We start from the raw sequence: 23,313 nt of genomic DNA on the forward strand, positions 1-23,313 counted from the left end.
CACAGTTCAAAAGCATCAATTCTTCGGCACTCAGCCTTCTTCACAGTCCAACTCTCACATCCATACATGACCACAGGAAAAACCATAGCCTTGACTAGACGAATCTTTGTTGGCAAAGTAATGTCTCTGCTTTTGAATATGCTATCTAGGTTGGTCATAACTTTCCTTCCAAGGAGTAAGCATCTTTTAATTTCATGGCTGCAGTCACCATCTGTAGTGATTTTGGAGCCCAGAAAAATAAAGTCTGACACTGTTTCCACTGTTTCCCCATCTATTTCCCATGAAGTGGTGGGACCAGATGCCATGATCTTCGTTTTCTGAATGTTGAGCTTTAAGCCAACTTTTTCACTCTCCTCTTTCACTTTCATCAAGAGGCTTTTGAGTTCCTCTTCACTTTCTGCCATGAGGGTGGTATCATCTGCATATCTGAGGTTATTGATATTTCTCCCAGCAATCTTGATTCCAGCTTGTGTTTCTTCCAGTCCAGCGTTTCTCATAATGTACTCTGCATATCAGTTAAATAAACAGGGTGACAATATACAGCCTTGGTGAACTCCTTTTCCTATTTGGAACCAGTCTGTTGTTCCATGTCCAGTTCTAACCGTTGCTTCCTGACCTGCATACAAATTTCTCAAGAGGCAGATCAGGTGGTCTGGTATTCCCATCTCTTTCAGAGTTTTCCAGAGTTTCTTGTGATCCACACAATCAAAGGCTTTGGCATAGTCAATAAAGCAGAAATAGATGTTTTTCTGGAACTCTCTTGCTTTTTCTATGATCCAGCGGATGTTGGCAATTTGATCTCTGGTTCCTCTGCCTTTTCTAAAACCAGCTTGAACATCAGGAAGTTCACGGTTCACATATTGCTGAAGCCTGGCTTGGAGAATTTGGAGCATTACTTTACTAGCGTGTGAGATGAGTGCAATTGTGTGGTAGTTTGAGCATTCTTTGGCATTGCCTACCATCTTGTAAATGAGGTTTGTGGGCTTAATTGACCTGAAAACCATTCTTTTTTTAATTTCAGGATGAGAAGTGTGACACAAAGGCTGAGAATAAGCCATAGACTTACTTCCATCGATAAATTCTTTCTCAGAAACAAAGAAAAATATGACAGACTTCTTTTTCATTCTCTTGTGGCTCAGCTGGTAAAGAATCCACCTGCAATTCGGAAGACCTGGGTTCAATCCTTGGGCTGGGAAGATACCCTGGTGAAAGGAAAGGCTACTTACTCCAGTATTCTGGCCTGGAGAACTCCATGGACTATATAGTCCATGGGGTTGTAAAGAGTTGGACATGACTGAGTAACTTTCACTTTTTTTCATTTAATTTTGTTATGTAAGTCACTCTACTTGGCTCTAACATGTGGATAAGATGGGGCTGGACCAAAATTGTGAGGTCTGCCTTTGTTCAACAAATAGTTACTGAAGATCTACTTTGGGCTAGATCCTGGGGTGATGAAAGATATGAATTCAAGAGCAGACAAGATTAATGCAGTTATTTATCAAGGTGCATTAGAACAGGGGCTCTAGACTAAAGCATAATGTAGAGCTGTGCTCATGTACTCAGTTACATCCGATTCTTTGTGGCCCCATGAACTATAGTCTTCTAGGCCTTTTCTGTCGATGGAATTTTCTAGGCAAGAGTAACTGGAGCAGGTTACCATTTCCTACTCCAGGGGATCTTCCCAACCCAGGGATCAAACCTGGGTCTCTTGCCTCTCCTGCCTTGGCAGGCAGATTCTTTACCACTAGCACCACCTGGGATTCCCCAGTCTAGAGCAGAGGTTGACAAACTTTTTCTGCAAATGGCCAACTAGTAGGTATTTCAGGCTTTGCATGCTGTACAGTGTCTATTTTCTAGATTCTATCTTATAGCATGGAAGCAGCCATTCACGATACGTAAAGAAGAAAGCATAGCTGTGATCCAATTCAACTTTATTTAAAAACACAGGAGGGGGCCCAAATTCTAACTCTTAGTCTAGACAGAGACAACTTTAAGTTTAGAGAAAATTATAAAACAGAGTGATAACTGCAAGGAAGAGCAAGTACAGAGGGCTATAGGGGCTCAGAGAAGGGCAACTTGCCTCCCTGGAGAATTCATGGAACTCTGGGCAAGTAATAACTAAGTGAAGACCTGTTGGGTTGGTAAGAGAAGAAACTAGAGAAAAGAACTGAGGAAGACATTTCAAGCCAAGAAAATGGCACATGTCACAATTGAGAGAATAGGAACTGAAAAGATCTTCTAGACACTAGATGGGAGAGAGCTAGGGTGGAAAAGATGAAGGGAGGCTGTAGTCACATAACAGAGAGAGGCCTAGCCAGAGGAAATGAAAAGCCTGTGAAAGATTTGAGCCAAAGGCCCGAGAGTTCAGGCACGTGCTTCAAAGAGACCACATTGGCACTGATGGAACATACGTTCTCAGGACCCTTTTAGGAACCTCACTGCTCCCCTATCCAGACAGAAGCAGAAGATGTTTACAGCTTTACCTCCCCTCCAAAGGTGCCCCCAAGGACAGCTGGATGCAGCAAGTGGAATTCCTCCCTTAGCATCTGTATCTTAATAGGGATCAAAGTCTTGGCCAAACGGATGAAGTTCTCATGGTAGAATTTCCCTACATGGGTAGGGAAAAGGATTTGGTTGTTGGAGGAGAAGAGAGAGGCAAGAGCAATCTCAGACCCTTGAAATCATACCACATAGTCTTTTTTTTTTTTTTTCCACCAAAGCATACAGTTCTACTTAGGGGATTCTCTTATGCCAAGTTTTCTAACTCATTCGTTCAGTTGGATCCTCAGAAATAAAAAGACTTTAACCAAATGATCGATGTTAACATCATCAATAATAAGACATTGATTTTACAAACCCCTTGAAATGAGCACTGAGGATACAATATCATTTCTGTAATATTCTTACCCAAAATGCATACCCTCATTCTCATCATGATAAAATACCAGATAAATGCAAATTGAGGAGCATTCTATTGCGTTGGTCAAAAAGTTTGCTCAGGTGTTTCCATAAGATCTTACGGAAAAACCCAAATAAACTTTTTGGCCAACCCAATAATATAGTACAAAACAATACTTCCCCAAAGACAAAGACTGAGGAACTGTCACAGATTGGAGATGAAGGAGGAATAACACACACTATGTGGGATTCCAGATTGGATCCTCGAACAGATAAAGGTCATTTGATGAAATCCCAACAAAATCTATAGTTTAGTTAATAGAATTGGACCAAAAGTATTGTGCTGACTTTAATAATTATGCCATAGTTATGTTAACATGAGGGGAAGTTTGGTGAGAGGTATACAGGAAACTCTGTATGATATTTGCAATTTTTCTCTAAACTAGGATGAAAATTAAGTTTTTAAAAAAAGAAACAGATTTCTTATTAAAACAATCCTGCTATTGTCTCCCATTCTAGACAAAAAGACTGATAGTACGTTTCCTTGTCAAGTTGTTAATTTCTCTGTTAATAGCCATGAAGATTGCCAATCATCAGCTTTTAGATTCTTCAGATCTCAGAGTACCAAAATTCATCGTACGAATAAGATAATCTTACCACTTAATCACTCATGCATGTGGAATCACTCCTTCCATTTGGTGCTGACCACAGCCTGAGGAAGCTTCCCCATCTAATGCCACCACTTGCTTTCTTTCCCTTGCAGTCTTGGCCAGTGGTTACCCAGTGCTGTGCTTTTTCTTCAAGAAGTATCAAAACAGTTCCCTGCTACCTCTCAAGGTTTGTAGAGGGGTATTAGCGTTCTGCACACTGCGTGGCAGAGTTTTGGCAAGTATAGAATCCTGGAAGGGAAGTCAGGAAGCCAGGATTCTTGACCCAGTTCTTCCATTCTTGGGCCCTGGAGTCTTGGGTAAATTACAGGTAAATCACTGACCTCAGATTCCTTACCCATAAAAACAGGCCTTTTCAGGCAAGATCTAAGATCTAGATCAATAATTCTTGCACTCACTTAGGCTTTGGTATCATCCAAGAAGCATTAAAAAAAAAAATGGTGCCTGGCCCCACCCTCATATTTCTGATTTAACTCCTTTTGCATGCAGGCTGGGCATCCAGATTTTTTTAAGCTCCCCAGGTTTGTATTGACAAGTAGCCAGGGTTGAAGACTACTGATCTAGATGATCTCTAAATTCTAACATTCTAGGGCTTATCAGTTTATTCAAACAAGATGAGTCAACAAAACCAGCTCCTGGAAAGTATTATCTTACATCTAAAGGAATCCTGACTGTGAGTAGATAAGAGTACAGTAAGAAACACTTTCCATCCTTTCTTTAAGACTCTGCTATCTGTGCTTGTCTGATGTGTTAGCATCTTGACTAATGACTTACACAAAGAGCAGGAATACTTGGCTTGTGGGATATGCCCTGAAAAGATGAAAAGCTATGTACAGACATTTTAGAGCAAGCATGTGATTTTTCCATTCTCACCACTTCTGTCATTGTGTCCTTGGTCTCCTCCCTTTCTTCCTTCAGCTCCATATTCCATAATCTATACCCATGTAGAGAGTTCCATTTAAAAATAAGGTGAAAATGGCTGACATTAGTGAAGTATGTCTATTTGGGTAGGCTGACAAAGGAAGAAGGAGAAAATTCCATGTTTAAAAGGCAGCACAATCTTAAAGCAAGAAGAGCAAATCCAGTGCCCATAGAGAGGCTGCTCTGGCAGGCAGATAATATGCAAGTGAAGTCTCCTGAGAACCAGAGAGTCCATGGCCCTCCTTAATGGCCCCCTCCAAGGGGTCACTTTTCCTCTGCTCCAGACAGCTGTGGCTAGAGTGTGTGGGCTCAGGCACGCCAGAACTTTTGATTTTCAAGGGAATCAAAAATCTGTAACTGATCTGTCGGCCATCTCTTCTTTAAAAAATATGATAGGTAGAGGGGCAGGCCAAACTTAAGAGTGAAAGAGCTGTTTTGTTTTACTTTGTTTTGGGAGGTGGTAACACAAGAGCCTTTCAGTTGCCCTAAGACATGCCAGACGCTCTCAGTTCAAGCATGTTGGGAGCCCACTGACATGGGGACTGGGTGAAAGAGAGCCAGCGAAGGAGCCAAGCCTGGTGAGGGCAATATGACAGGAGACACACGGGGCCCAAGCTCAGACACATCTTGGTAACTATCGATGGTCAAGGCAGCCCATTTGGCAAGCAGGAGGGAGGAGTCAGTGGGTGCGGATGGCAGGGGTACAGCAAGCTGGAGGAGATGTTCTTGGATGCCTTTCACCAGATGAAACAAAATGGGAAAATTCTAGCAACTCAGGTAAGGAAGGAAGACAAGAAAGAAAGGGTGTCTTGCCCCAGCCAGAAGGGCTATAGTTGAGAGGAGGGCTCAAATCAATAACAAGTATCATATCAGTTCAGTTCAGTTCAGTTGCTCAGTCATGTCCGACTCTTTGCGACCCCACAGACCGCAGCACTCCAGGCCTCCCTGTCCATCACCAACTCCCGGAGTTTACTCAAACTCATGCCCATTGACTTGGTGATGCCATCCAGCCAGCTCATCCTCTGTCATCCCCTACTCCGCCCGCCTTCAATCTTTCCCAGCATCAGGGTCTTTTCAAATGAGTCAGCTCTTCGCATCAGGTCTTGCCCAGCCAAAAGGGCTATAGTTGAGAGGAGGGTTCAAATCAATAATAAATATTATATAGGCCAAAGCAAACACTTCTATAGGCCAGATCCCACCTGAAGGGAGACTGCAGGGAATTCCATGAACTGCAGCAACAGCAGCACAGACACAGGAGGAAGCGGGGTTCAAACTTTAAGGTGAACCCATGGCAAGAAAAGCATGGGGTTGCCCTGGCGCACTGGAAATCAAACCACTTTGGAAAGATTTTTAATTCCAAACCCTACCAATTGGGAGCCTGAGCCTTTAATTTTTGCCCTAGTCAGGACTAACTGCAGAATGAAAATAGCTCATGGAGGTACAGGTGCTGCTCGTTTGACCAGTAGAGAACTGAGTATGAAGAGGACAGAAAAAATGAGCAGGTCCCAGGATCCTGAAATCACCCCCAGTGGATAGGAATCACCTCTGCTTGTGTTTGAAATACTTAAAGAGACACAGAGAGAGAGATACTTGGTACCATCTGTACCAGCTCTGTCTTAAGTCACTGTGAACCTTCAGTCTTCCCCTTTACTTATTCTCATGCGGCTCAGGTCTCAGAATACCAGAGATAAATGCTGAATAGACTATTCCAGGAGCGCTTCCAAGAACGACCCAGTTATCTTTGTGGTGGGTTTGTTGGTTTTGAGATTTCTGATTTATTTTATCTTTAAAACCGAAGTATAGTTGATTTACAGGGTTTCTAGTGTACAGCAAAGCTATTCGGTTATGTATACATAGTCAGCTATATATAACATATATACATATGTTCTTTTTCAGATTCTTTTCCATTATATGTTATAGCAAGTTATTGAATGTAATTCCCTGGGCTATACAGTGGATTCTTATTGTTTATTTTATACACAGTGGTGTGTATGTATTAATCCCAAACTCCTGATTTATCCCTTCCCCATCTTGCCCCTTTGGTGACCATAGGTTTGTTTTCTATGTCTGTGAATCTATTTCTGTTTTGTAAACAAGTTCGTAGGATATGCATACAATTATGACATTAATATTTGTCTTTCTCTATCTGACTTACTTCACTTAGTAAGTGATGATAATCTCTGTTTTCATCCGTGTTGCTGTAAATGACATTATTTTATCCTATGTACACCTGAGTAGTATTCCATTGTGTGTGTGTGTGCATGTATCACAACTTCTTTGTCTCATTCATCTGAGAATGGCCATTTACGATATAATGTCATAATTTATGACAACTATGCATACAATTATGACATTAATATTTGTCTTTCTGTTTAACTTACTTCACTTAGTACTCAGTGATGATAATCTCTGTTTTTATCCATGTTGCTGCAAATGACATTATTTCATTCTTTATTCTTTTTATGACTGAGTAATATTCCAGTGTGTGTGTGTGTGTGTCTGTCTATGTCTTTGTGTCTGTGAGTGCATCACAATTTTTTATCTCATTCATCTGTCAATAGACATTTAGGTTGCTTCCATGTCTTGGCTACTGTAAATAGTGGTGGGTTTTTTTCTTTCCAAAAGTGAGAGGAAGCAAATGTGGACCATGGTTGTTTGAAAGAGTAGATTTTTTTAGTGTGGTCATCTACAAATTCCCATTCACCAATTGAACACTGTCTTCATTGTATTCTTTCTTTGGTTCAGTTCAGTTCAGTTCAGTCGCTCAGTCATGTCTGACTCTTTGTGACCCCATGAGTCGCAGCACGCCAGGCCTCCCTGTCCATCACCAACTCCTGGAGTTCACTCAGACTCACGTCCATCACATCAGTGATGCCATCCAGCCATCTCATCCTTTGTCGTCCCCTTCTCCTCCTGCCCCCAATCCTTCCCAGCATCAGGGTCTTTTCCAATGAGTCAACTCTTTGCATGAGGTGGCCAAAGTATTGGAGTTTCAGCTTCAGCATCTGTCCTTCCAATGAACACCCAGGACTGATCTCCTTTAGGATGGACTGGTTGGATCTCCTTGCAATCCAAGGGACTCTCAAGAGCCTTCTCCAACACCACAGTTCAAAAGCATCAATTCTTCAGCACTCAGCCTTCTTCACAGTCCAACTCTCACACCCATACATGACCACTGGAAAAACCATAGCCTTGACTACATGGACCTTTGTTGGCAAAGCAATGTCTCTGCTTTTCAATATGCTATCTAGGTTGGTCATAACTTTCCTTCCAAGGAGTAAGCATCTTTTAATTTCATGGCTGTAATCACCATCTGCAGTGATTTTGGAACCCCCAAAAATAAAGTCTGACACTGTTTCCACATCTATTTCCCAGGAAGTGATGGGACCAGATGCCATGACCCTAGTTTTATAAGATCATGAGTTTTAAGCCAACTTTTTCACTCTCCTCTTTCACTTTCACAAGAGGCTTTTGAGTTCCTCTTCACTTTCTGCCATAATGGTGGTGTCATCTGCATATCTGAAGTTATTGATATTTCTCCCAGCAATCTTGATTCCAGCTTGTGCTTCTTCCAACCCAGCGTTTCTCATGATGTACTCTGCATATCAGTTAAATAAGCAGGGTGACAACATACAGCCTTGACGTACTCCTTTTCCTATTTGGAACCAGTCTGTTGTTCCATGTTGCTTCCTGACCTCCATATAGGTTTCTCAGGAGGCAGGTCAGGTGGTCTGGTATTCCCATCTCTTTCAGAATTTTCCACAGTTTCTTGTGATCCATACAGTCAAAGGCTTTGGCATAGTCAATAAAGCAGAAATAGATGTTTTTCTGGAACTCTCTTGCTTTTTCCATGATCCAGCGGATGTTGGCAATTTGATCTCTGGTTCCTCTGCCTTTTTTAAAACCAGCTTGAACATCTGGAAGTTCATGGTTCATGTATTGCTGAAGCCTGGCTTGGAGAATTTGGAGCATTACTTTACTACCATGTGAGATGAGTGCAATTGCGCGGTAGTTTGAGCATTGTTTGGCATTGCCTTTCTTTGGGATTGGAATGAAAACTGACCTTTTCCAGTCCTGTGGTCACTGCTGAGTTTTCCAAATTTGCTGGCATATTGGGTGCAGCACTTTTACAGCATCGTCTTTGAGGATTTGAAACAGCTCAACTGGAATTCCATCACCTCCACTAGCTTTGTTACTATTGATGCTTCCTACGGCCCACTTGACTTCACATTCCAGGACGTCTGGCTCTAGGTGAGTGATCACATCATCGTGATTATCTGGGTCATGAAGATCTTTTTTGTATAGTTCTTCTGTGCATTCTTGCCACCTCTTCTTAATATTTTCTGCTTCTGTTAGGTCCATACCATTTCTGTCCTTGAGCGAGCCGATCTTTGCATGAAATGTTCCCTTGGTATCTCTAATTTTCTTGAAGAGATGTCTAGTCTTTCCCATTCTGTTGTTTTCTCTATTTCTTTGCATTGATTGCTGAGGAAGACTTTCTTATCTGTCCTTGCCATTCTTTGGAATTCTGCATTCAGATGCTTACATCTTTCCTTTTCTCCTTTGCTTTTTGCTTCTCTTCTCTTCACAGCTATTTGTAAGGCCTCCCCAGACAGCCATTTTTCTTTTTTGCATTTCTTTTCCATGGGGATGGTCTTGATCCCTGTCTCCTGTACAATGTCACTAACCTCCGTCCATAGTTCATCAGGTACTCTATCTGTCAGATCTAGTCCCTTAAATCTATTTCTCACTTCCACTGTATAATCATAAGGGATTTGATTTAGGTCATACCTGAATGGTGTAGTGGTTTTCCCTACTTTCTTCAATTTCAGTCTGAATTTGGCAATAAGGAGTTCATGATCTGAGCCACAGTCAGCTCCCGGTCTTGTTTTTGCTGCAAAGAATATAATCAATCTGATTTTGGTGTTGACCATCTGGTGATGTCCATATGTACAGTCTTCTCTTGTGTTGTTGGAAGAGGGTGTTTGCTATGACCAGTGCGTTCTCTTGGCAAAACTCAATTAGCCTTTGCCCTGCTTCATTCCGTATTCCAAGGCCAAATTTGCCGGTTACTCCAGGTGTTTCTTGACTTCCTACTTTTGCATTCCAGTCCCCTATAATGAAAAGGACTGCCATAACAGTAAGAACATAATGCAAAGAGCCTACCTATGAGTAAGCTCTGGTTTCACTGCTTATTAACTGGAATTTGGGCAAGTAACTATACTTTCTGAGCCTCAGTCTCCTCGTGTTTAAATGAATTTAACAACATCTGCTGTATTTACCAACCTCACAGGGTTGGTGAGAGAATCAATAACTTCGTTAAAGACCCTCACATGCCAGCAATTGCCAATGCAGAAGAGAAGGCTCTCCTGAAAAAATATATTCACATTTCTGGGCATATTGAAAAAGGATTGAAACTACAATTTTATTTAGGAAAGAACACTAAGTGAAACCTTCAGTGTTGATTCTCACCTGGTGGCAATTCCTCACGCGCAGAGAGGGTTGTGACAAATATTTAGATTTTTTTTTCCAAAAGGGGTAGGATTTGAGAAAGTTGCATAACAGTCATCTATGTAAATACAAGATTTTAGTTCTTTAATTTCCATTACACTTAACATTCTTATCTGCCTTGTGTTAACAAGAGGTGCAGATTCTAAACAGGAGGCAAGGACTTTTCGTGTTGCTTTAATCTGCTGTTTTTGTTTGGTAGGTTGGCTGATAGGTTGTTTAAAACAACTTTTACACTTAAAAACTTGAACCTGACTCTCTGCAGTGCCCCAATCCTTTGAGACACTTCAAAGGAAACCTGATAGAAACAAGGCATTTGAGCAGGTAACCCCAAGGAATGGTAATCACACAAGAGGTTTGTTATTTTATTTGGAAGACAGAGTTTTACAAATTTCATCCTTGATGGTAGAAACAGTTTCGTTGGCTTGACTGCAGCTGTGATAAACAGAGCGCTCCTTGCTGTTTTGCATGTAGATGTTTATGTATGGCCAAGAAAGTGCTGAAGCATTCTCCGTGAACTTACACACCTACGGATTTCATAAAATCTGAGTGAAAGCAATCAGGCCAAAGGTTCAAATTCTGGGTCACACTTCAGAAATCTTAATCCAAGCTCCACATCATTATAATGAAGATACTTCTCTGTAAAAAGTTAATGTTTTTACCTGCCTTTATCTTTTCATAAGCATTTGTTTCTCCCTGTATTTAAGGAAAAACTTGCTATGATGAAGAAACCATTTTGGGGAAGAGAACTAGATAAATTGGGCTTCCCTGGTGGCTCAGCACTAATGAATCTGCCTGCTAATGCAGGAGACGTGAGTTCCATCTCTGGGTCAGGAAGATCCCCTGGAGGAGGAAATGGCTACCCACTCTGATATTCTTGCCTGGAAAATCCCATGGACAGAGGAGCCTGGCAAGCTACAGTCCATGGGGTTGCAGAGTCAGATACAACTGAGCGATTAAACACAGCACATTTAGTGCCATCCTGAAGAGGTGGGAGAACATAAGAACAGGAAAGTCCCAAGGTGGAGTTTCCTCTACTCCTCCAGGGAATTGGAGGTGGTTTCAAGCAGATCCTCTGGACAATTAAAATGCAAATAGTCAGGACCATAGCAGATGGATACCATCTGAGCGTCATGAACCTCATTCCAAAGACCTCAGATTGAGTTCAGGAGCTACTGGAAGAACTTGGAACATGTTTGTATCAACCTCGGAGAACACTTTCAGATGCTGAGAACTTTCAATATTCCAAGGGCATGTTTGTGAACTCTTCTCCAGCCCCCAGCACCCCTACCCTTGGGGACATGTGACTCTAGGCACATAAGCCATAAGCTGTTTCTCTTCACTGGATATAGACTGGGATCTTCCATGAGAGATTCACTGGTGAAGGGATGTATCACTCCATGGTTTCTTCACAGATTCAGGTGGTGACAATATCAGTTGTTCCTTAATGCTAAGCATCAGGACCTAGCACTTGAGGGGAGGGGAACCTCAGATAGTCCCGGGGATGTTCGAAGTTTCTACTCTCTCTTTGACAGGGTAAAGAGTTCTCTTTCTTTTTGAACCACCACAGGGTAAACGAAGTTTATCAAAGTTCATCTCAGTAGGACTGAACACCCAGAGAATCTAAGTAGGGCCAAAACCAGAACTGGAGCTGGGAATTATGACCCAGATGTCCAGCTGGAGAAGGCGCTTGAGAGAGTCCTCCAGAAAAGTCCCTCGGTGTCTGTGTTTTTTAACAAATTACTCCGAGGCTTCACACCCTACCTCTGCCCTTGTTTGTTCAGCCTTTCATTTATTGACTTTAAATTAAAAATAAACTTTAAAAAAATGTAACACAATAGAGATTCAGGGGCTAAGTGATCACACAGCCCTTGCCCTAAAAAATGAAACAATTAAAATCCAATCAGTCCTGATAACATTTTGTACTATGATGCTAGACTTCCCTTTGCTTTGACCCCTCTCCTTCCGGCATCCTGTTCTGGGACAGAAATGACACCACAAAGGTTTCCTGTGCCTGTCCTCTCCACTTCTGACCCCTCACTACATCCTCTCTCCATCTATTTGGAGAGCAATGATTTGGTTCCCCTGGAATTCCTCCCAGTCCCATTGCTTGATGATACTTGTTGCTAATTTGGGATGCCAGAAACATGGGGCACAGTCTGGACGGAGCTCTTGTCGGCTGTTTGTCAGTCTCCTAGTGACCTGCTTATTAGCAAAATGGGAAATGCCATATTTCCAGCTATTATCAGTCCTAATTTTGGGTGAGGTCCCTTCTCACCGCAGTCTGCCTGACTCTTCTGAATATCTGAAACAAATGAAATCCTTAAATTCTTTCAGGTACTTTCTGAATGCCCTTTTATCTTGGAAAAGAGTTTCTTGAGGCGTCAGAAATCAGTGCCCTTTAGGGCAACCACAGAGAGACAGTCCTCTGGAAGGAGCCTGAGATCAAGGCCAACCAGATTGGGGGGGGAGGGCTTCTGAAGAGGTACACCCTGATGCTTACTCTTCAGCACCTTCCCCTCCCTCTATGAAGATTTTGTGTCTGCAAAATTAAGGTTTCAGCCTATTGCCTAAAACCAACCTGGGTGCTCAGTCACTGGGTTGGACTCTTGCGACCCCATGGACTGTAGCCCGCCAGGCTCTTCTGTCCATGGGATTTCCCAGACAAGAATACCAGAGTGGGTTGCCATTTCTTCCTCCAGGGAATATCCCCAGCCCAAGGATCGAACTCGGGCCTCCAGCATTGGCAGGCTGGATCCTTTACCACTGAGCCACCTGGGAAGCCAGTCAGAGCCAACAGCCACGCTTAATTCTGGGCCTTACAAGGCACTTCGCATGTCACTATCAGTCAGAACATAATCAATAACAGTTATGACCATAATACCGTAGAATAATAGTTAGAAGAAGATGGCTCCCCTGGTCTCATGGCACTCTCCTCCCAGCAAGTCAACAGCCCAGATCGTTGGGAGGCGGGGCCAGGTGGAGAAAAAAGTTCCGGCTGTGAACCGCGCCTGCCTCGCTGTGTGCACATCCGCGCCTGCCTCGCTGTGTGCACATCCGCGCCTGCCTCGCTGTGTGCACATCCGCGCCTGCCTCGCTGTGTGCACATCCGCGCCTGCCTCGCTGTGTGCACATCCGCGCCTGCCTCGCTGTGTGCACAGCTGCCCTGCCTCATGAGGAGGCCTCAGTCCCAGACTCAGTGCTGCCTGCCTGCCCATCCGCCATCACTGGGGGCCCACAGCTGTACCCTCCGGCTCCAGACACGCAACTGGAATTGACTGCCTAACTGCACGCACTGACTACATATTTTTGTTTTCTTCTTTCATAACGTGAAAGCCTTTTTTTCCAATCTGTTGAGGGACCTTGTTAATTCACTTTCTCTGAACTCACACCTAAACAGGGTCATTGACTCCTCAGAAACCTGGACTTGAGTACTGTTATGGCCTGCATGCAAAGAGCTGAGAAAAGCTAAAGGAATGTTTAGCCAAGTGTTTGGCATAGAGATCACACTCAGAATGTAGTTTTCTGAAAGGAGTGGGAGGAGGGGATGTTTTCTGACATTCCAAAACCCAGAGACATTCAAGTGTTAAGCCCTCTTTGGGTCACTCCAAGCTTTTCAAAGTGATATAAATCCAAGAGAAAACACATACCTCTTTGCTCTGTGCCCTTGTAACAAAGATCTGGAGAGGTTTCAGATAGCATAACGCATTACCCGAGTGGTACCTAACAGTTACTGAGGACTTGGTATGTCACTTTGTAAACCTTCTGCGTGCATGGCACTCATTGGATTCTCAAAACAACCCTAGGGAGGATGTAGGTTATACTGTTACCTCTCTTTTAAAGATGGATGAGCAGACAGAATTTAGAGGTTAAGGGGCAGGCATTACTGACTCAATGGACATGAGTTTGAGCAAATTCCGGGAGATAGTGAAGGACAAGGAAGCCTAGCGTGGTGCAGCCCATGGGGACTCAAAGAGTCAGACATGACGGAGTGACTCAGTGACAACAGGGAGAGTAGGAAGTTGGGGGAGGGGCTGTATTAGCTCTCACATTCACGTGGGCATTTTTTTTAAGAACTTGTGTCACCAGTACCAAATTCTCTTGGGCTTTGAGCTGGCAGAGTGAAGTAAGGAGCCCAATGTCCCTGCCTGCTGCTGCCCTAACTTGACTCTGACTTGACAGTGGTGATACACTGAGTCCTCGTCCCAAATCTCCACCAGCCAGGATCTCCTGGTCTTCAGAACCGTCATCTCCCTGAGCCCTGCAGTCTCTTGAAACAAAGGCCATGAGTCTTCTCTTTCATACCTCCTCATCCTCTGGTGGTGGTTGTGGGAGGTGGGGAGGGAGAAGGGGAGGGACCACAGCTCGGTCTCTTTCAGCTGGATGTCATCAAGGCTTTTCTGAGTCGCTGCTATGGAGACAAAGCCCAGGTACTGTTTCCATTTGCCACACTTGCTATTAAAAGACAGGCACGGCTTGTGAGCCCAAGATGTTCAGTGAATCAACCTGGAACTTACCCCTTTTTAAAAATTCTAATAGAGGGTAATTCATGCAAGCTTGTTGGCAAGCCATCTGCCTCAGGGACCAGGCACAGGTTAGATAATTAAACTCAACCTGTTCCTGCATGGCTGTCTGACTTACCATTTACCTCGTCTCCGACTCCTCGCCTCCAAAAACCCACTCTCCAAACTGGTTAACTCACTGTCTCCCCCAAACACCTGTCTCGCCTTCTTATTTTTCCTCGTGCCGTTCCATCCACCTGGAATGCCCTTACTTTCTCTCTCTTCTCCAGATCTTCTTCGCAACACATTCCCTGATCGCCTCCCTCACTACCATCTTTCTCCCTCCCCTGAATTGAATTCTGATTGTGATAAATTCTATATAATTCAGCTGGTAATTAATCATACGCTGACTTATGATATTCCTTCCATTGTTACCTTGAACTGTTATTTCAATCTTTAATTTTAACATAACTGTTTCCATATGTTTGCCTTGTTGCCATAATTGGAATATAAGATCATAGAAAGTAGGAGATACAGCATATAATTGTATCCCCTTTAGTCCCTTGTTTGGGGCTGATTTGCACAATTTTCTTTTTCTTTGTGATTTATGCATTGGACAATGGGACAACCAAAATGATAAAACTATCAAATTATTTTGGCAGTAACAGATCATAGTTAGCAGGTGACAAACGTACATGGGCGATGGGAGGACGTTGTCCTGTGTTCCTTGAGGTGCATTTTAACCTGAAGCACTGAGGAATGATTGGGAAAAGGGGAGCCATGCTTGAGGTATAGCAGGACGAGAAGGCATTTGCAAAGGAGCCTACTGGCCGTATCTCTTCCAAGCAGCTTCCCCTCTGCTCCTTCTCTTCCCAGTGAAGACATACTGCTCTAGAAAAATACCTCCATAACTTCTTGACTTCTCTTTCTCTTCTTTCTGGCCACCTGGCAACACACACACATTCATATTCTTTCTCTTTCCCGCTCATCTCAAGCCATCATGGAAGCACAGTCTAATGCTTCTGCTGTGACTGAGACATCTTTTTCTGTTTCTCAGGGCCAGGTATGTTGAATCCTCACTGATATTTAAAAACTACAGCATTACCTTAGATGAAGTTAGTGTGTGTCATAGACAGCCTCCAAGACAACCTTCACTGATCTCTGCCTCTCAGTATTCATACCCATGTGGAGTCCCCTCCCTTGAATATAGACTGGACCTAGTGACATGTTTCTAATAAGAATAATTTACAAAAAGGATGGTTTGTCATGTTCAAGATTAGGTGGCCAAAAAACCCTCTGATTTCTGTCCTTCTTGCTCTCGGGCTCTTTCTCTTTGCCGTCTCTCTGAAGGAATCCAGCCGATAGGCTGTGAATAGCCCAACAGAGAAGCCCACATGGAAAGGGATGTCTCAAGGACCCAAGACCCGACATGTGAATGAGTTTGAATGAGATCCTCCCCCAGCTAAACCCTAAGATGACACCACAACCCTGCTGACACCTTAATGGCAGCCTTGGGAAAGACCCTGAGCCTGAGCCCTGAGCTCAGCTGCTGAGATTAAGTCACATGTGCGTGCACGATCAGTCGCTTCAGTTGTGTCCGACTCTGTATGACATGGACTGTAGTCCACCAGGCTCCTCCGTCCATGGGATTCTCCAAGACAAGAATACTGGAGTGGGTTTCCATGCCCTCCTCCAGGGGATCTTCCCAACCCAGGGATTGAACCAGTGGCTTCCCCTGCGTCTTCAGTATCACAGGAGGATTCTTTACCACTGAGCCACCCAGGAAGGTGAAATTAAGTCATACTCACTGTGAAATTATAAATATTTGCTGTCTTAAGCCCCCAGGCTTTTAGAGTTATTTGTTAGGCTGCAATAAACAACTAATATGATATTTAACTTTGGTAAACCATTGGGGAAATGGCCAAGATTGTCTGAATGCCTCTGATTATATTTATAGCATTTTCCTTCTGAGAGCTTGAAAAATATAGATGGTTCATTTCAGATACAGTAATTGAGTCGACACTGAGGTGGTTGCTGCATCTCCTCTGTGTTGCCTGCCTTTCATCCTAGTGAAACCAGCTGATGGTTAACAACATAGACCATGAGCTGGGTAGAGATTTTGCAGCCAGATAAATATCTAGTAAAAGAAGCAGCATGAAGTGAGTCACTTAGCCGGCTCCAAACTTCAGGATGTTTGGGGAAGTCTGGTATCCTCAGTCTCTGAAGTTCAACAAATTCGAATAACTTAGAAAAGAACTAAGCTGTCATTTCACTATTTGTGATAATACCTTCCCTAGTCAGAATAAATTTCACTTGTTTAGGAAGGAACTGGGGCAGCAAACCACAACCCACAGGCCAAATCTCTACCACTGCTCGTTTTTGTAAATAAGGTCTTCTTGGAACACAGCCACACACATTTGTTTAGATATTGGCCATGGCTGCTTCTGCACTGCAATAGCAGAGCTGAGTAGTTGCGACAGTCAGGGAAATCCACAAAGTCTAAAATATTTATCATCTGGCCCTTTGCAGAAGAAGTGTGCTGATCTCTCCTCAAAGGCAATGATTTGCAGAATATATTAGAAGGAACTCTATTTCTATGGGATGTGAATTAATGTTGTATGGGAAAACAATGGGTTCTGTGGTCAAGTGTTTAGGAAATACTGAATTAAACAAAGTTAAGCACATTGCTTTGCTACAGAACTTCCCTGAGGCCTTTGTAAATCTCTAAGACGAGGACATGGATACTACATTTTTTTAAACTTTTTTGACCAGGAAGTTCCATGTTTCAGATCGCCTAGAGCAAGAGACTAGTGTCCAACTCATTGAGAAATGCTACTCTGGAGCTACAAAAGCAGCAGTTGTCAAAGTATTAACTTTGCAAATAAAATAGAGTAGACATAAACATCAAAAACCTTTGATTTCTAAAAGCATCCGTAACAATCAGAAAACATGCAGAGAAGTGGCCTCGTTACCAATCATGAGCCCAATATGTAAATGAAAAGCCAAATAAACATAAACATGAAATCGTGCATTAATGGTTTGCTCTGTCTTTGTACAGATAGTCACACCAAAATAATTTAAAGGTTGAAAAGACAGCAATATGACACGCTACTTAAGTAGGTCTCAAATTTTGGGGCCATGAGGCTGCAAAGGGGTTTGTTCCCTCCTCGGCTTCCGTAGAGGAAGTCGCGCGGACTTGTGTCTGGGGTTTCGGTATCCCCGCCTTCCTGGGGGTCCGGGGGTGACTTATTTAAAAAAAAAAAAAATTTTGTCCCATGGAGTCCCATACTTCATGTAGATGCCTTAAGGACTATTACAGCTGGGAATTAAGGGGGATCTAGTTCTCAATAGCCAGTTTGAAAAATGGACTCTGTTACTCAAAAGAAGTTTGATAATCATTAGCCTATTCAAACTTTTTTCTTGAAATGATTGCAATGAAGAATGAAGATTTCTAGAGGACCAGAGAAAGATCGTGGATCCACAGCCAAGGTTCAGACCTATGTTATAACTGTCCTTTCCCTCACACCATGATGTTCTGATTAAGGACCATGGACATATTTTTTGGGTTACTGGCCAGGGCTAGAGGCCCAGACTGTACGTCTGGGAAATTGCTAGCTCTACTCACAACCTCAGTCTGAACCAGCGTGGGATGAAGAGAACAGCAGGAAGAGTTTGGTGAGTTCAAGTGAAGACAATAAATTACAGAATACGACACTGATATAATAGGATGTAGAAGGGGGTGTTTCCTGTTGTCCCAGAACTATGGCTGAGGTCCAAAGCCAAGTTTGAAACTTGTTGATGATAAGTACTTCCCCAGAGGGCTCCTTCTCTGAACTGTCCCCAGTAGATAAAGAAATGAGCTGAGTTGAGGTTGGATAGGGAGAAACTAGTCTTTGATGAAGTCCATGTTCATGATGAAAGTCTCCTCTCTCATGTCGCCATGGTCATAGATGGTGCTTCCCTTCCCCAAATTCAAGTAAGATGGTCTCCAAGAGAACTGTGAGGAAATACTGCACATGACTCTGAGAAAGGGAGGCTGGTGGGCTACAGCTGGGCTGCAGACCTTAAGTTCTCTGGCACAGCCACTGCAATGGAGCCTTGAGAGCTACTGAGAGAATGTGCTAGGAAAAAAGAAGTATGGCATGTTGTCCTTTGTATGTCCTACTGCCTGAAAAAGAGGAGAAAACAGTGTTTACTTGACACATATCACCTGGAGTCTTGAGTGGGGGGTATATTTGAATATAGAGAAGAGTGTTCACTTGGAGGTTTCCGAAGGCAGTTCATCTAGGTCAGGAGCTACATTCAGTGGGACTGATGTATACCTGGAAAGCATATGTGGCAGCCCTATCCCATCCTAAGCCTCCGTGGATCTGGGAGACCCACAGGAGGACTCCAGCAGTAGAGAACTCTCACCGCTCCACATGAAGCAACATGGAAGTTAGAGGAACACAGAACCATCAAGATCGCCACTGGACCAAGTGATGAGAAGCCCAACGAGGACTAGGGTTGGAGACGTTATCACTGCTCAAGTCCAAGATACAGCTGCCTTCTTGGTAGACGGGGGAACTCTCAGAGATAGAAGGGGCCAGGGAGAATCTGAATGCATACATACACCCACGTACATTCACACGCACATATGGAAGCTGACAGGTGAACTGAGAACACCAGCATCAGAAAGGACCAGACTGAAGGAGAGCTAGACCAGTGTCCCCTCTGTACCACCTGCTGCAGCCCACCTGCCCCCTCCATGCTGACCATGCCACAGGAGGCCAGCAGAGGCTCCAGGAGGCTTTCAAAGAGAGGAGGAGGAGGCAAGTCCACGAAGAATGGACTGCCAGCCTCCAAGCTTTCACGTGGAAGACACAACAGCGGGGCTGGAGAGGGAGTAGGAGGATACGAGATTCGAGACTGAAGTGTCAAAATAACCGAGACTTGAGTCTTAAATAACAAGATGGACTGTTCTTATAACCAAAAGGGACAGGAAAGTTAGAGGAGCTGGCCAAGTCGTTGTTAAGGGAGTTACTTCCCAGCAGGAAAAGTGGGCCAACATAGCCTAGTTGAAGGAGCTGTTACTGGATACATATAAAATGGTTTCGTTTGTATACCCAGAACATGTTGAGATGCCCCAATAAATTTGTTCCATAAGATAAACACTTTGGATGGAATTTTAATGTTTTCTCATTTCTAATGCTTTTCTTCTAAGGGATTCTGAAGGCTTCATGCCAATATTTTCCCCATTCTGCAAATTAGCACACAGAGAGTGGTGTTGGTTATCAAAGGGACTCTGAATCTATCTGCAGCCTTCTGTTTTCTACTCATATCACAAGGCAACTGACTGCCTCTCAGACCCAAATGTGATCCACTTCTAATTGGGAACAGAACTTTTCAATGCTGGAGCCCCAAACAAATTAAAAAGTAGAAGGATGAGTAGGAGGGGAAGGAGATGGAAAAAGTTTTGCTTTTTCCCTAATTTGAGAATCTGTGGTTTCTCACTGGTTTTTATCAATACCAAGATTTTTTTTGTTTTGTTTTGTGGTGTTTTTTTTTATGTCTCTTTTCTTTTTTTTTAAAATTTTCACAGTTCTCTACTCAAGACTAAATTTGTCTGTTTTAAAAAATCCATCTGGCTTTTGTGTTATGGAAGCCCACACAAGCCTGCACCAACCGTTCTAGAAGCGACAAAGAGTTATCAAATGGACCGAGTTTCAAATGAAGGGACAGCAAGCTAATTAAGGGATGAGTTTCTTAATAAGGAAAAAGGCACAGTGGAGAGTTGAATGATGCCAAGACACATGAAAGTTTCAAGACTAAAACTGTTTGTGAGGGGAAAAAAACAGCAGAAATGAGTTGGCCAATTTTTCAGGCCCAAACTCAAAATAAATACATCTATTCCCATTTGTATCAATAGACGAATGTAAATATCACTCAGAAAATCTCAAACTAACATTAACATTAGAATGAAATATAAATAATTCTGAATATAAAGACCAGGTTCAAGACATACAAAAATATAATAAAACTAGAAATAGCATTACATCACATTTTTGTTAAGAGAATGTCACTGGTTTTCTTCAGAAACTTTATTCTTCTGCCTCAACCATATTAGACTTCCCTTTTACAGACTATGCTGGACAGTTTAATCTTAACCAATGAATGAATATTGTCCAAGAAAATTGCAAGGAAATCATTGTGTTCAAATGATTCTGGTACAAATGAAGATCATTGTTTGGGGGGCTTTATTTTTAATGTTTCACATCAATGTTAATGGACAAGAAAAGAACAATAACTCACAAAAGATCAATATTTTCCCATTTATTGAAAGCTTGTAGATTTCAAATGTATATATTATATTTCTGCCATACTTCCACGATCTGGGGATCGGGAGGAGGTTGAAGAGGTTTGAAACTTCTTTTCAATTTTGCCTCAAATGTGTCTAGGAAGCTGCTTTATCACATTATACCTCAGTTCACTCAAAACAAGAAAACTATTGATATCTACAGCAAGCCCTGCATGCCTCTAGGAAATGAATTAGGCACCCGTTTGTAAGATGTTTCTTCGAATTTCATTTTAAAAAATGGCGTGTGATAATTGTGAGATGCCTCAAAGTGAAATCAGGGTGTCGTTATGTTGGAGCATTTCCTTTGGTTGAACTAAAGATAAACAAGCAGCCCCTTCACAATCTCTCACTTTTCTGAAAGTAGATTTCCTCGAGGGAAAATCGAATTGTTGCAAACTGTAGAAATGGAGAGACGACAGAGAGATGGATGGAGAATTTTGAAGAGGGCAAGAGACCAGACAAGCTCAAAAAGCTCAGTTACTATCCTGTTAAAATATAACCCACAGAATGTTACACCATAGCATCCTTCACAGCCATCTGCTTCTGCCATTATCTTTGATTCCCACAAACAGATTTCAAAATTTGAATCTGGCCCTCAGTGAGTTTAGGAACATTTAGCAGGATTTTCTGGATGGGATCAGAAAAGCCACTAATTAACTCACAATTCCTGCCTTCAGAAACAATCTACGTCTTGGCCTTTCAATGAAGGCATAGCACGGTCTTGTAATTCCTGTGTTTTTTCACATCCTTCACAGGACCTAGAATAGAATTTGAATACATCTATTATGCATTCCCATCTCTTTCTCTGCATCTCCACTTCCACCCCTTCCCACCAGACCTACCGACCATCACATCATCTTCCCACATTTGGTTTATAGCAATAGCCACCTACTGCTTTCCTGTCCTCCATTCTGGGTTCCCTCCAATCTGTTCTCCATAGCCAGAGTGAACTTTATCAAAAGTAAATTAGAGCAGGCACTCCTCTTTTTGCAACCTTCCAATGGCCTTATGTTGTATTTTGGGGGAAAATCCCAACTCAATGTATTAGCTGCTAAGGCATTATATGTCAGTTAGCTATTGAAAAAGTGAAAGTGAAGTCGTTCAGTCAAGTCCGACTCTCTGTGACCCCATGGACTATAGCCTACCACGCTCCTCTGCTCCTCCATGCATGGAATTTTCCAGGCAAGAGTACTGGAGTGGGTTGCCATTTCCTTCTCCAGAGGCTCTTCCCAACCCAGGGACAGAACCTGGGTCTCCCACATTGTAGGCAGATGCCTTACCATCTGAGCCACCAGGGAAGCTAGCTATTGCTGCATAACAAATTAACCCAAACTCAGTGGCATAAAATAACAATCTCTCTTGTGTCAATGGGATTTTGCTGATTTCAGCCAGATGTGCTTTGGCTCATGGGTGTCTGTGAGCTGAGTGGGGTTCTACTTCATGCACCTTTCATTCTCACGAAGTTTACATCGTTGTTGTTTTTAATTCGCAGCCAAACACAATCTGGGAGTGGACCTAATTGATTAGGCAGAGCATGTACTATGCCTAGAATCCACAGCACTTTCAGAGGTCCACAGAGTCATTTTAATTTTACTCTAAAATTAGAAGAAAAAATTAAATATGTTAATAATGAATATACAATAATGAATTCACTAATATTTTTGTTTTATACTAATACAGTTATAAAATAGCATTCTGAATCATTTTTTATAGATAATATAGCCCTTCAAGGTAAAATTACCTGCGGTCACAAAAGCCATAATGCAAGCTTCTATGATCCTAGGTAATCAAACTAGAACTCAAGCTTTGAGAACCGATTATTGGTCCTGTATTTTTCACTTCAGTAAGCCATGGAGATTCATGAAACTTCTATTTTGTCCCTAAAAAAACCAGGGAGCTAACTGGTAAGTTTCATTTCCCCTCTCTGGAAAGGGGATAGCTCAAACACTGGAGGATTGCTCCCTGCAATCATTAGCTTGCTTTTCCCTAGACCCTTGGAAGTTTTCTTCTATCTAGCAGGCACAGAGTTTATAATTAATATTGTCCCACAGTTGGTCTGTTATTGTGAGGTCCTTGTCATTAACTCATAACCATGCATTGTTAATGCAAAGTAGCTATGTGGAGAGTTACTTTAGTCCTTTGCCAAGAGTGGTGGAAGACTTTCCTGCAAGAGTTTATGCTACTTTCCAGGCAGAGTGTTTTCTCAGTTTACTTATGTACAAGTCCTCTTTAAATTTCATGTACACGGGGAACCCAGTCACATTGTCAATTCTCTTAGGTTTATAGAAATCTAATGCTAGCCAGATATCCTGAGACTCACCGGGCACACAAAAATGGAAGTTACTGTTTGAAGGGGTGAGGCAAAACTATCCTTCACCTTTCAAGATAATTAGATTCAGTTTAAAAGAACTTTCTTTATCTGGCATAATCTTGTCTTTCCCACAAGAATAAATGTACTTTGTAACCATATAAAATTTTT

At 42.6% G+C, this 23,313-nt stretch overlaps 1 long non-coding RNA gene across 1 annotated transcript; it reads right to left on the reverse strand.

Moving 5' to 3' along the window:
• Positions 1 to 10,346: 10,346 nt before the first annotated feature.
• On the reverse strand, positions 10,347 to 12,996 carry LOC112444148 (uncharacterized). The gene is made up of 2 exons (XR_003032367.2): positions 12,880 to 12,996; positions 10,347 to 10,522 (listed from the first exon to the last, which is right to left on the reverse strand). It is a non-coding gene; the product is annotated as an uncharacterized lncRNA (long non-coding RNA).
• Positions 12,997 to 23,313: the final 10,317 nt, after the last annotated feature.

Source organism: Bos taurus, chromosome 24, assembly GCF_002263795.3.
Source record: "Bos taurus isolate L1 Dominette 01449 registration number 42190680 breed Hereford chromosome 24, ARS-UCD2.0, whole genome shotgun sequence".
Classification (NCBI taxonomy): Eukaryota; Metazoa; Chordata; class Mammalia; order Artiodactyla; family Bovidae; genus Bos; species Bos taurus.